This window comes from Hemibagrus wyckioides, linkage group LG26, assembly GCF_019097595.1.
Source record: "Hemibagrus wyckioides isolate EC202008001 linkage group LG26, SWU_Hwy_1.0, whole genome shotgun sequence".
In the NCBI taxonomy this organism is placed as follows: domain Eukaryota; kingdom Metazoa; phylum Chordata; class Actinopteri; order Siluriformes; family Bagridae; genus Hemibagrus; species Hemibagrus wyckioides.
Window position 1 is genome coordinate 8,585,751 of NC_080735.1, and position 14,797 is coordinate 8,600,547.

The following is a 14,797-nucleotide window of genomic DNA, read 5'->3' on the forward strand; positions in this document are numbered from 1 at the left end:
ACCAGTAAACCGGGTGGTGATAGCGGAAAATCCTGTAGTTCCAGATCCACACACACTTTTGTCTAACATTCCAGAAGGAACAAAATGGTACACAGTAATTGATCTGTGCTCAGCATTCTTTAGTGTTCCATTACATCCAGATTCACAGTTCCTGTTTGCTTTTACCTATGGGGGACATCAGTATACATACACCAGACTGCCACAAGGCTATTGTGAAAGCCCATCAGTTTTCAACCAAGTTCTAGCCCGAGATTTGACTAATTTGGATGTGTCCAGCACAGTATTGCAATATGTGGATGATCTGCTGATCTGCAGTCAAGCCAAAGAGCAATGTGTACAAGATTCAGTGCAAGTTTTAAAAACTCTGGCCCTAAACGGGCATAAAGTAAGTAAAGAAAAGTTGCAATTCTGCCAGCAAAAGGTAGAATACTTAGGTAGAGTGCTCGAAGGCACTACACGAAAAATCTCACCAGAACATGTAGAAGCAATCCGAAAAGCTCCCAGACCTCAAACTGTCCAGCAGATGCTATCCTTCTTGGGATTGGCGGGTTTTAGCAGACCGTGGATTTGTGATTTTGCAATGAAAACGCAGCCACTTAGGGATATTGTGAAAGCAGCAGACCAAACAAAGTCTAGTGCCACGTTAACATGGACAGAGGAAGCAAAAGCGGCATTTGATATGCTAAAGACTGCATTGTCATCTGCACCTGCATTGGCATGTCCAGACTATGGTAAACCATTCTATTTGTATGTGTCTGAAAGAAAAGGGTTTGCCTCAGCAGTGTTAGCACAGGAACAAGAAGGCATGGGGAAAAGACCAGTAGCGTACTTTAGCACGGCACTCGATAGTGTGGAGAAGGGCATGCCACCATGCTATCGAGGATTAGCAGCTGCGGCATTTGCCTATCAAAAGGCATCATCAATCACAATGGGGCATCCAGTGACCCTGTATACATCCCATGCCTTGCATGCACTGCTGACTAGTCAAAAATTTGTGATAACCAATGCTCGAAAAACAGGTTATGATGTTATTCTGTCAGCTCCTGAACTAACAATTGAGAAATGCCGCACAATAAATCTTGCAGATAGGCTGGGGCTCCCAGAAGACGGAGCCCCACATGAGTGTGCTGAAGTGACAGAAAAATACCTAAAAGCTAGGTCAGACTTAGAAGCACAACCACTGCCTGGTGCTCAATGTATCCTCTTTGTGGATGGATCATGCTATCGTAGTAATGAGGGAAACAAAGCTGGCTATGCAGTAGTTCAATATGATGACCAAGAAGGAGTATTTAACACAGTAGTGACCGTGGCAGTGCCACAACCATGCTCTGCCCAATTGGCAGAAATAAAAGCACTAACAGCAGCCTGCAAACTGGGGGCAGGCAAAACATGTACAATATACACTGATTTGGCCTATGCTTATGGAGTGTGCCATGTGTTTGGACCAATCTGGGCACAAAGAGGTTTCCAGAGGGCAGATGGATCAGCCATTGTACATGGCGATTTCAGAGCTGTTAGGAGCAATGATGCTCCCTAAAGAATTGGCAATCATAAAATGTAGAGCTCACAAGTCAGATGGAGAATGGGTCAGCCGAGGAAATGCAGTGGCTGATGGGGCAGCTAAAAAGGCAGCAGTAGGTGAAACAAGTGTCACGGTAATGATGCAAACAGGAGAGCCAGATGATGAAGGGCAGATGCAGGTCACAATGGCTGATATCAGGGCCTTCCAAGAGTCTGCCTCAGCAGAGGAGAGAGAGTTATGGAAGAAACGGGGAGCGGTATTAGATCCCCAGTCTAGGACATGGAGAAGTTGTGATGGAGTGTTTGTGGCCCCACTAAGTTTTCTTCCAGTGCTGATCAAAGAAGCACATGGAATAGATCATTGTGATCGCAGAAAAATTATTGAAACAATTCGAGAGAACTGGTGGTCTCCATACTTAGTGAGTATGGTGGACAAATTCCTGCGATCGTGTGAGCTTTGTGCAGTACGCAATGTCAGAAAACATTTCACGGCACCCATCAGCCACATACCAGAACCCATGGGACCATTTAGACACCTAGTGATAGACTTTGTGGATATGGGAACTACAGAAAGAAAGGAAGGAAAGAGCTCTTCTGGTAGTGATAGATCGGTTCAGCCGATGGGTAGAGGCGCAGGCTACGGCCAAAAATGACGCCAAGACAGTGGTCAAGTTCCTATGTAGGGAAGTGATCCTCCGCTTTGGCATTCCAGATCAGCTGAGCTCAGACAATGGTCCGCATTTTGTGAACGAAGTAATGAAAGCTATGGCAGAGGCCTTATGCCTGAAACACCATCTAGGTTGCGTATATCACCCACAGTCCCAGGGGATTGTAGAAAGAGCTAATGGAGTGTTGAAAGAGAAAATAGCTAAGATCTGTGCGAGCACAAAGCTAAATTGGGTACAAGCATTGCCTTTAGCACTGATGAAAATGCGTTCGCAAACCAACAGGAACACTCACTTGACACCACATGAAATGCTTACAGGACGGCCAATGCCAGTAGCCTTCATTCGGAGGCCTTACAAGGGCCCATCGCTGGAACAGCTAGAGGGCGAAATGTCAAGCTATGTAAGACACCTAACCCAAATACATAGAACTCTGTATTCACAGGTCTGCGAAGCCACGCATGGTGTGAGGGTAGAGAATGAGGAGCTTCGTCAGGTGGAGCCAGGAGACTACGTGTATATCAAAGTGTTCAAAAGAAAGCATTGGAGCCAACCAAGGAGAGAGGGACCATTCAAGGTAGTATTGGCAACGCCAACGGCAGTCAAGGATGAAGGAAGAGAACACTGGTATCACTTGAATCATTGTTGTAGAGCGGCAGGGAAAGGACCAAAGTGGAAAGACTCGCGCCCAAGACTGGTGCAGCTCACTCACTTGGAGGAAGACACTGACCCAGAAGACGTAGAACATCCAGAAGCACCAGCATACAATACATGGGGAAAAGGAAAGAAAGCGCAGCAGAAGGCGGAGTCCCAGACCATAGAGTCAGGCCCGATTACTGAGGAGCAACCGGGAGAGCCCCTGAGTTCACCAACTCTCGACTTCGAACCTATAGTGCACCAATTTTTAAGGGAGCCTGAAACGATAGGAGATTTGTCAGGCGAGCCCAGACCAGGTCCATCAGGGTATAAACCGTCCCAAGCATTTGATGCATCAGATCTAACAACACTGAATTTAGCAGATATAGCCCAGGACAGTACAGAAGAGTCAGAATGAAGGTCATGGTAGCAGGCCGCAAACAAACGCTGAAACTGCGCCACTGCGCTATAGTGGCAGTACTAATTAGTGTATACATGGGGATAGTTTGGATGCTCACGGCAGTTGGTCACCCAACTACGACGTCGGTAAATATGACACTGATAAACTCAATTCAGACAAAACTAGTTAATGAATCACACCCCACACTGACCCACTGGACACGGCAGCACTCTGAAAAACAGGCTAATTCATGGTTCAGAAGAAACGTAGGGTATGGGGAGGCATCCATTGGAGGCCGTACAGTGTATCGAGAACAACCGCGCCCACTGGTTCTTACAAAAGAGAAGGCTCAGACCGCGGTTCAGGATCACCTGAAATGTGCAATAGGACTGATAGGACATGCTTTAAAGAAAAACATGATACCGAAGAATGAAGGGGTGTTCGTCATGTACTCCTTTGAGTACATGGGGCCCGATCCACCAGTAAATGTGGATCCTATTAGGTGGGCAGAGAACAATTCGGCGATAAATTATACAGTGACAGCTGAGGTACGTATTAAGTCGCCCTATAGTCGCCATAATGCAAGCAGTCCAACAAGCAGTGTAATTATAGCAGGAAAACCAGAGGAGGCGTACTGCAGAGTAATTCATCCGCTCTGGTATTACAGTATCTTTTGGAATGCTACCTCTAAACGTAATCTTCAGAAGACCGTCCTGCTAGACGACTATAAGGCTTGTGTGTTTGTGCCCACGGGGCACACAGAACACACCCCTACACAGAAATCCGCCAGGCCAGGATTGACTTTGGGGTAAAGATTCCTAAAGACTGTAGCACCGGGTCACTTTGTGATTTGACCGTAGGAAAATTGACCCAGAATGTACAAGAGGCAATAGATTATGTTAACATCACAAAGATCACGCAGTACAACAGTACAAACGGCGCTGAATCTCCACAGAACCTGTACCGCCAATGGCTACATGATGCAGCACGCAAGACTGTTACCATCAGCACATGTATGGTATGCCATAACCGCATGCATAGCCCCCTGCTTGTGATGCCTACGAGGGGAATCCAAGAATGTGCTAACCCACCATATAATGAAAGCTATTTATGCCCTGCAGTATGTCTGCTGGGGTCTGTAGCCAGGACTCATGGTGCAGACTGGATGCGTAAATTAAGTTCCTCTTGCACTTTTCATCCCGTTGCCACTCAGGCTACCGATAGTATACGCGTATGTTCTCATCCTCGTGAATTGTTTCCACTGTGTGTCCGTTCTAGAGGTACGGAATATGTAGGGGATCTACCAAAAGCATCGTGTGATAAAATAATGGAGGCAGTACACCCTATAGTTAATGTAATGCCAACCTGTAATGTGTCAGAGTACGGCTGTGAACCCGGTATGGTGGTCCAACTGAAGATCCCAAGCTTGCGTCTGGGAACGTTACCTGTTGCAGACATCTTTTGGTATTGTGGAGGTACGGAAGTCCTACAAATTCTACCCAGATTATGGCATGGGCTATGTGCCCCAGTGGTACTGGAAGGACGACTCTCGGTAATCGCCCTTAATGACTCATACCTCGCATCCATGTTTGAACCTGCACATTTACGCCGCCCCAAGCGTGAACTCACAAATACAGTTGCTAGAAGCATTTTTACCCGTACTGGTCTTCCAGGCTCATATCGAAAAAAGTACTTACAGGTCACAAACTCCTCAATACTCCCAAAATGGGGTCCTGACATGAATATTTATATAAATTGGGAAGGGATACCAGTTGGAGTTCCTAGTGAACACGCCCTTCGAAGAGGCTCGTCTACAGCTTGGAACATCTTGCTTCCAGCAGTACAGGTACATCGGAACACGGCATGGGTTAATTGCATTTGGTATAACCAGCAACGGTTTATTAATCATACCATTGAGGCATTAAAATTGGTATCAGAACAGCTCCATGCAATGACCCTTATGACTGTACAGAATCGTTTCGCCATAGACAATGAGAAATGGAGAAATGGTCTCTAATAATGCTTCCTCAGACCCAGACTGGCTTGACTGGCTGTTTTCCTCTGATTGGTTGGCCGGACTCACGCGCATCGGGACAACCATTTTAATAGTGTTACTGGTAGTTGCTCTCATCGCTTGTTGTGGAATACCATGCTTACGTGCCTTATTGGACAAGATTGTGCACTCTCTTTTCGGACAGTATATGCAGCTCTACATGTAGGACATGAGTGACCCCATCTTTATGGGCACAGCGGAGGACAATGGAGAAGATGGAAAACAAAGGCAGGAGACCGATTGTTCCCTGCTGGACAATATGACGTACTATTGTTAAAGAAAGTTAAAGGTGTTGGTATGTGTTGTTTCTTGTGCGTCTTTTCCTCTCTGTTGTCTCTCCTCTTTGTTGTGTATATAAATGTTGTGTGCAGGATTCATGGCAGCATCACAGAGCCCAGGTGCAGTCTTTCAGTGCAGGCGCTACCATCGCCCTTACCGAACATCTCTTCCGTGTGGACAACTAAAACTTGATTCACAAGGGAAAGGCTATCTGGAATGGCAGAATCTCCAGTGTGTGGCCTGCTGTAATATGATGGCAACCTTAGAAGCCCTGCATGAGTCTCAGGATCCTCAGGCACGGTGGAAGGTCTTCCACGCATGTTGTATGGACCCGGAGTGGACCTTCAGCATGGAAGCGGCACATCCCATCGAGCGGCTGCTCACACAGGCAGACTTCTACTATGAGGAAGATAGGTGGTTGGTCGAGAAATACTCGACACGCTTTGAGCTTCCTCGCAACCTGTCTTTAACCGTGGACACGTATTTGCTTCGGCATCCCATATCGTTGGCCTCGGTGTACGGGGGTCCCCTGGCGCATGGATTCCTCGTCACGCGTAATGTTGTCCAGTCTACCATGGTACAAGTAGTGACTGTGCATTTCTGTGGCTACTTTCTGTGGACCTCACATTCCAAAGGACAACGCAGACGCTTGGACAACCTCAAGCCCATGCCTCACTTCTTTTATGCATGGAAGAATAAAGACTCAGAAGTGGTGGCCTGCAAAGGAATAGGTAATGGCATGAAAATGCACACGGACGTTTGGGATGCGCTGCGGGCACGCTCGCGCATACGCACGCCCTTGCCAAAGTGGATTTCGGCGTTATACAAACACCACTATTGGTGGTGGAACTGATCGGTGACATCGTAAGTGCTGACTGGACCTGGTGAATTGGTTTCTGTGTGCAAAATGTCATAAATGTATGTCTGTATGTGTTTGGTGATCCTGGCAAAACAGGCTGTCGCGCAAACGACAAATTGCGGGCAGAGTGGGACTTTTCCCTTACAATTGGCTCTTGAGGGTTTTTTGCCCACTCCTGGGTCACCTTGAGAAGAAGCATAGTGAGTGAATAGGGGGAGTGATGTGGGGTATGGTATGGACATCACTATTGTAATGGAAATACAATGGAATAGAAAAACAAAAAGAATATATTGGATACATCGGGTATAGTAAGAAACAAAAAGAATGTATTGAATACATCGGGTATAGTAAGAAAATAGACAGAATAATATAATGTGGAAGAGGACAATAGAATAGGAGTAAACTAGGTGGAGGATGTTAGAACAGTGATATAAAAGCGTACTTGATGCGTTAGAAATACAGAAAAGAATCTAATAATGTGGAACTTAGAATTTTCATGGTCATAGATGTTTCTGATGTCTACTTGACAGTTTTGATGTCTACCCGACATAGATAGTGTCCACGTGACACATTGGACCGTGTAGTGATGAGCTACCTGGTGAAGTGCTGGTAACCTCTCCCAGGAGCTCCATCGGACACTCTACGGCACGCAAAGTGCCTGGGTCAGAAGAAATTGTGCCTCATCTAAAAGGACATTGTGCATGAAAACCATGTGTGTAATGTCGCAAGAAGATGATGTAACTACTATGGGGGATAAGAACACAGAGTAGTGGAACTAAGACATGTACAAGCTGATTGTGAGACTCAAGAGTCTCAAAGGGGGAGTGATGTCAGAGAAAAAATAATATACCCAGCTTTAAATTATATATCTAGCTTTAAAAGTAGCTTAAGTAATAATGTACTCAATGCTCTAAGCTCTGACTTAGCAATATTCTGCCTAAGAGTAGTGTGTATCTATCAAGAATTATTTAGCCATTGATTAAGTAGTTAACTTTGATTAATAATAGCTATAATAATCAGATATAGCCTCATAGTCTTTATAATAATCATGCAGAATTATTAATGGCAGCATGCTAGCGTAATAACCACACTGGGACTGAAGAAACAGAAAAGAGGAGAGATTTATTGGAACATTACGAGTTACAACTCAGACAGCCAGCCTATCCAATGGGATCAGTGGGACCGGGGGGTCAGTTGTAGAAGATGGAATCTTGGGATCCTGAGGAGAAGTTGGAGAGTAATCAGTGGGAGAAGTTGGGGGCGAATAGTCAGGAGAAGACTGAGGAATATCATGAACACTGTAAGGCATAGGCACAAATTCAGGAGAAAGTTGGGGAATGTCAGGGGAATTAGGAGATGAAGAAGAGTCAGAGGAAGAATCATTAGAGGAGATCTCAACAGGGAAATCCTCAGTCTGGACGCCTTGAGAGGTGGTGCGTGTCCAATGCCAGTAGAAGGTCTGAGTAGACTGATCACAGGTTGTGGGGTGAAATTGGGTGCTCTGATCAAGACAGACGGTATCTCTCACGATATGGTGAGCAAGGTAAGGAGACTCAGGAATAGAGGATTCAGATAGGTGCTCCAGGAAACCAGTAAGTTCAATGGCCAGACAGGATAGCTGATACTGGCGATAGCGTCGCAGAGCACCCCTGGGACTTCTCCGGAAGATAGCGCGGCGGGCTGACTGAGCTAGGAAAAATAATGGGAAATGGGAAGAGATGAGTGAAGTGCATATTGCGTGACTATGTAGTCAGCAAAAGAGAGCGTGTACTAAGGCAAAAGGAACACAGTGTGGGAAGTAGGCCAGGTCACTGTGACATGACAGTGATAGGCGGGTAGAGGAGACAATAGCATTGGAATACTAGCAACCAACAGTGATGAAAAGAGAAAAGGATATGAGGCAGCTTAATGGCACAGCTTATTTTAAAAATAGTAAATAAAACTTAGATCAAGTAGGAAGAGGGAAAAGTCATCATGACATAGAGGAAGAGAGCAAGGTACTTACACATTGTTGTGGAGGGCAATGCGTGAGGTCAGGATGAGCTGAGGAAGCACCTTTAAGAGGTGACAGTCAAATGAAGTCAATAAGGAAGTGGCGCCTATAAGTAAGCGCCAATTTTTTCTAAAAATTGTTGACTTAGCCTAAAAATAAGGGGAACTGGAGAGGAGGAAAATTTACATCATCGAGGGGAGGATGGTATCAATTTAGGGGCGGTATCGGGACAAATGTGAAAATAATGGGAACTGGGAAACGTATGTAAACTAAGGAAGGAGGGACTAAAGTAGCCATACACTGAATATAATGGGAAATTGCTGGAAATATTTAAATTAGAGAAAAAGAGGCGCCCGGGGCGCCTGGGGTATAAGTAGAGGGGACTTTTTCGGGGTTTGAGAGACCAGCTGCTCTCTTCAGATATGCATGTTGTTGACTGCATGGCTGAATAAAGAAACCCGCTTCTTCTCATCTGTTGACTGAGATCTCTTTTATTTCGGCTAAGTTTTATAGCTTGTGGAGGTCATTGGGAAAGCTAAGAGAAATAGATACAAACAAAAATTCCACCCTGTGATATGTCCACTCGGAGGGGGCTCTGAGTTCCGACAGACCCCTAAGACGTTGGCCATACCCTGTCCCCACTGTTATGCTCGGACGTGTAAAAGATTCTCGCACGCGTCCATCCAATGGCTAGAATGGGTCATGGTGAAAGAAAAAATCTTCATACAGCACGCTCTAAATATAGGGGAAAAGCAGATCAGTCCTTTTTTTGTAGACGGTTACGCCAAGACCGATGGGGAAAAATACGCGTGGGAATATCACGCGTGCTTTTACCACGGCTGCTCGTTGTGTTTCAACCTGGCGGAGACATGCCCGTTGAGAGGCATCAGTCTCAGCGAATTGTGGATGAGCAGCGAGGAGAGAGTGAGGATGTTAGAGTCAAAACACGACGTCCGCGTGACGGTGGTGAGAGAACAAGAGTGGCTCGAGATGAAAAAATATTGCGAGTGTGTCAAAGAGTATCTCCGTACGTTTAATCCTCCGGAGCCTCTGACCCCTCGTGATGCTCTTTATGGAGGACAAACGAGCACTCTTAAGCTGAGACACACAGCGGGGCCTGGGGAAAAGGTGTTGTACGTAGACGTAACCTCTCTGTATCCTTACGTTAACAGCGTATGCACTTACCCTTTAGATCATTCTATGATCATATACAAAGATTTCGGAGACCCTAAAAACTACTTCGGTCTTATCAGAGCCACGGTCTTCCCGCCTCACGGTCTCTTTTTCCCCGTTTTACCGTAAAAAAGCAAGAACGGTAAATTAATCTTTCCTCTATGTCATACATGCGCAGAATCCTGCATGCAGAATGACCCTTGCTCACACGACAATGATGCCAGAGCGTTGATGGGTGTGTGGGTTACTGTAAAATTTAACAAAGCCTTGGAGATGGGTTACAGAGTAGCTAAAATCACTGAGGTATGGCACTTTGATAAAACCAGCGACTCTGTGTCTGACTCTCACCGGGTACGTACACACATTTTTAAAAGGAAAGCAGGAAGCTTCCAGTTATCCGCCCGACGCTGTGGATCGGAACAGCAGGAAGAGGTACGTCAGAGAGTATATGGAACATCAGGGGATCCGTTTAGACCCTGAAAAGATAGAGGCGAATCCCGTCAAGAGAGAGGTGGCTAAACTCTGTCTTAATAGCCTTTGGGGAAAGTTTGCTCAGAGAGACGATCTGCTCCGCACCTGAAACATTTTTCAACTATCTGTTTTCCGGTAAATATGTGGTTGAGTATTTTGATATTCTGGATGATCAGAGCGCATTGATCAGGTGGAGATACGGCGAGTGTTGTGTTCAGCCTCCGGGTAAAAGGAGTAATGTCTTCATAGCAGCATTCACAACGGCGTACGCGCATCTCAAGATGTATGACTACCTGGAAAGGTTGAGGGAGAGGGTTCTGTACACCGACACAGACAGTTTGATTTATGTGGTGAAGGAGGGGGAGACGCCTTTAGAATTGGGAAATTACCTAGGCAAGCTGACCGACGAATTGGACGGGGATAGCATACAAGAGTCTGTGTCCACGGGGCCCAAGACCGATGCCTATCAGACGAAGGATAAAAAAAAGTGGCAATGCGCGTCAAAGGCATCACGCAGACCCTAGAATGCTGTGAGAGGGTCAACTTTGACAGTGTCAGAGATCTGGTGGAGGATTATTTAAGGATCTCCGGGGAGGTGGGGGTTATTGAGATTCCTCAGCATGGGATAACTCATGATAAAAAGGGCTTCTCATTAAAAAACTCGTCATTTCAGAAAAAACTTCAGGTTGTATATGACAGAAGACGACTCTTTCCAGACAGTACTACTCTACTGTTCGGATATTAACCGAATATAATTTTTAGAGGGGCAAATAAATAAAATGTCACATCTCGATGTTATAGAAGAAACAGATTTCGAACACAGGTTCATCTGTCCTTTCTCTTGTATGATAGTGGGCCCTAGTGAAAAGTGTATTTGAAAATTGTGAGAGTGTCATGAACGTAGTCCCCAAAAACATTGTGTGGGTCTACACTTCTTACCAGCCTATGTACGATGAATTGCAAAAGATGAATAAAAAGATTAAATTTGTCAAAGGGCTTCCTGATTCTTTCGAAGATAAAAGCCTGTTTCCTCACGACTTAAACCATTTGATCATTCTGGACGACGTCATCTTTCAAGCGTCCGAGCATCCTGAAGTGGTTAAAATTTTCACTCAGTACAGACATCACAGAAACATGAGTGTCATGATGCTGACTCAGAACGTGTTTCAGCAAGGTAAGCACAACCATACCATCAGCCTGAACTGTAATTATCTGGTAATGTTTAAAAACCCTCAGGATAAACTACAGGCAAGCGTATTAGCCCATCAGATCTTTCCCTCACAAAACGGTTATTTCCTGGAAAGCCTCGAAGATGCTACGAGAGATCTTCACGGCTATTTAATCGTTGACCTCACCCCGACGTGCCCAGATCGCTACAGGTTGAGGACCGGGCTGCTTCCTCATCAGAGTTCGGCGGTGTACATCCCAAAAACCTAAGGCATGACGTCTCGTATAAAAAGGATCGCTCCCTTGCTCTGTACCACACCGGCCCCGGGAAACGTAAAGACATTCTCGAACACTGCTCTCACGACTTTATCAGAACGTTGTGCGAGATCTCTTTAAACCTTCTCAAGGGTAACATCCCCTTAACCCCTTCGCAATACAAAAAACTCAAAAAGTGGAGAAAATTTTTTAATTATTATTAAAAATTATTAAGGCTGTTGGCGGATGAAAAAACCTGTTTAAAGAGCAAACAGCGTTCTGAAGAAACAGATGGGTGGATTTCTTTTACCTTTGCTCTCGACCGTCATATCTCTGATCAGGAATCTTATTGGAGGACTCTCTAGTAGACAGTAAAAAAAAAAAAAAAAAAGACTTTGAAGAAAGCTCAGAAAATGTTTCTCGTCTCTCCCCGTCGATTAAACGGTATGACACGACCTATGGTCAGAGAAACGGCCGAAGACAATTTGGACGGTAAAATGAGGGAGGTATTAAACGAACAGGGTTTGAGTTCTTATGAAAAAATAAAAAAATACGACGCTTTGCTGCAGAGATATTTGACGTTGCTGAAGCAGGATCAACGAGACGAGCGTAGGGTTACTCTGACGTTACGGGGGAGAAACGTGGATGGAGAGGAGGAGGAGGAGGAGGAGGGGGATGCACGGCCCCCCGCTGGGCGCGCTTCTCTGCCTCGAAGCGCACAAAGCGCGCGTGACCGACGGGGCCGATTTCGACCGTATGGGGGATGAGGATTTGAAAAGCCTGCCTCCTTGGGATCGCAAGAGCGATCGTTGAGAAATTAAAGGAGAGCGGCGGGGGTTCGGATTCGAAGGGGGAATTTGTTTATAAAGGTGAGACGGCGAAAGGGTCTATGATCGATTTATTCAAACATCTTTCTCTCTCTTTTAAAAAAAAAAAATCACCCCCTCCCAACAGTTGGTCGCAATTTTTGAATACTCTATCGGAACTGAATGTCCCTTTACATTACGGGGGCCCCATAAAATCCTCCTAAATCGCCTCCGGCCTGATTCTTGTAGTAACGAAAAAAAAAAAAAATCACCCCCTCCCAACAGTTGGTCGCAATTTTTGAATACTCTATCGGAACTGAACGTCTCTTTATCTTCGGTGAATAACCTGCATGCTCACGATCAATACCGCTCCCTGAAGGAGCGTTTAAAAACACATTGCGAAAGGACCTCGGAGAAGAAGAATCCGTCGTCATCATTCCCTTGGAGCCTTGCGCTTCTAAGAAGCTCAGGAGCAGAAAACGAATCATTCTGTCCCCACGATGGATCGAGTATTCACAATAATAATCGACAGAGACAATTATTTCATCAATAAAGAGGTTTATTAGACTAATCATTATGCGTACGGTCTTTCATTTTCACAACTTGTTTTCATAAGTTGATAAAGAACAACAACGCTGTCCCCCCCTTTTATTTTTAATCCCACATTTTTTCACAAAATCACGCACCATAATATCATTTTTTATAACATCCTCATCGTACAGAGACAATACTTGTTCGAAAGATAAGCCTCTGGCTCAGTGGTAAAGATAATAGACGCAGTGCTGACTGCATACGGTAGACAGTCGATGTTGCAATTGTCCTGTGTGATACTTGATGTTTTCAGAGAGTTTTTCCAAAAACTCCAGGATGGTCGAGGGGAAGCACCAGAATTCAGGGGATGATCCGTAAGAGTCAAAAATCTTCCCCATCTTTTTCCAGGGTTAAAGCCAGCCTGTGTTCCCCGGGCATGTGAGAAGGATGCGTGTTGACCACAAAATACGCGGGCCGTGTGAAGGAAGCGCTCAGAGAGGGTAAGTGGTCGGAAACCCACATGCCACAAAACACTTTTCCAGGGAGACAACGTAAAAGACTCTCTAACTGAAGATTATCCATGATTTCTTAACGTTTTAGTAATAATCCACCATCCACTTGCCTTTTAGCGTCTATTTCTAGAATAGAATTGTAACAAGCGTAGACGATAAGAGTGGTCGTGTTCGGTAGAGGCACTCTGAATCTCATCTCCAGTCTCAAATTACCGTTCGATACAACCGACAACGAGTCGTTGTTGTCGGCGGGGTTGAGATTAAAAGAGAACAGAGCATAGCTGGTGTTAAAATCCTCGCGGTTAATACACAGAGGTAAATCTTTAAGATGTCTCCCAGTAGACATGAACATGTTGTAAAACTCTCTGACGGATTGTCGGTTGTTAAATTGTGGCTGGAAAACCTCGGAGGGGATCTGTCAGCCGTCCTGACACAGAGCCAAGTATTCCACGTTGTTATGTACAAAGTTAAAAGAGGACAGGTCTCTTCTCCTCGTGAAGGCTTCGTGATGCACCATAACTAAAACCATTTAGGAGTGATTCCGAGAAATAGATTCACCTGGTTGCATATCCTAGAGTTTGCCGGTACAGAGTATGTTTTCACGATGACGCACGAGAGGGGGTAGAGAGCGTTGGCTTTCATCAGGCCCGCGGCATGCCCTAACCGCACGGCGGGGGCTACGGTCGTTTTTTTTCACAAAAAGAGACACTCCCAGCACGTTCAGTCGGAATCCGGAGTCACACGCTCCCATGAGACAGAACGCGTCGCTGGCATGCATCAGTTTGAGTCTCAGGTCGATCGAGTTCAATAAAAGCCTCTCGCAGAAAAATATGTCGGCGTGAAGAGGCCCGAACAGGTGTATTTCTCTCGAATTGCTCGTGAAATCGGCTCTCCTGTTTAATCCTTTGTTCGGGCCATTAACGACCGTTGTAGAATCGACCGATCCAGAAGTGTCTTTGTAGAATAGACCCGCTGTGAATTGACTTTCGAGTGTATCGCGTGAAAAGTTGAGCAGAGTCTCGATCATGGCTCGATAGGGATGCGTGGCTATTATGTGATATTAAACGATCCCCTAGAATGACGTTGCATTGACTGAATATCGTATTCAGAGGGTAATTGATAAGCCCTACGACAGCACCGTCAGCCAGGTCTGTTCCATCGGCATTGGTGATTTTCACACGGAGATGCAACAGGGTGTCGTTCAGATCCAAATACTTTTCCCTGTCTCCGGGGATGAAAAACTCGATGGGTCCCGCGTCAGTGATGGCCGACATGGGGGAGATTTCGTTGTAAATTTTATCTTCGATCGAAAGCTGAGTCATAGGCGCTGAAAATAGATCCAGCTCGCGTAGCGTGCACTCGGGGGATTTGTGATGCAAGAGAGCCAAGTGAGCCGATGCCACGGCCTTACATTACGGGGGCCCCATAAAATCCTCCTAAATCGCCTCCGGCCTGATTCTCGTAGTAACGGACAAA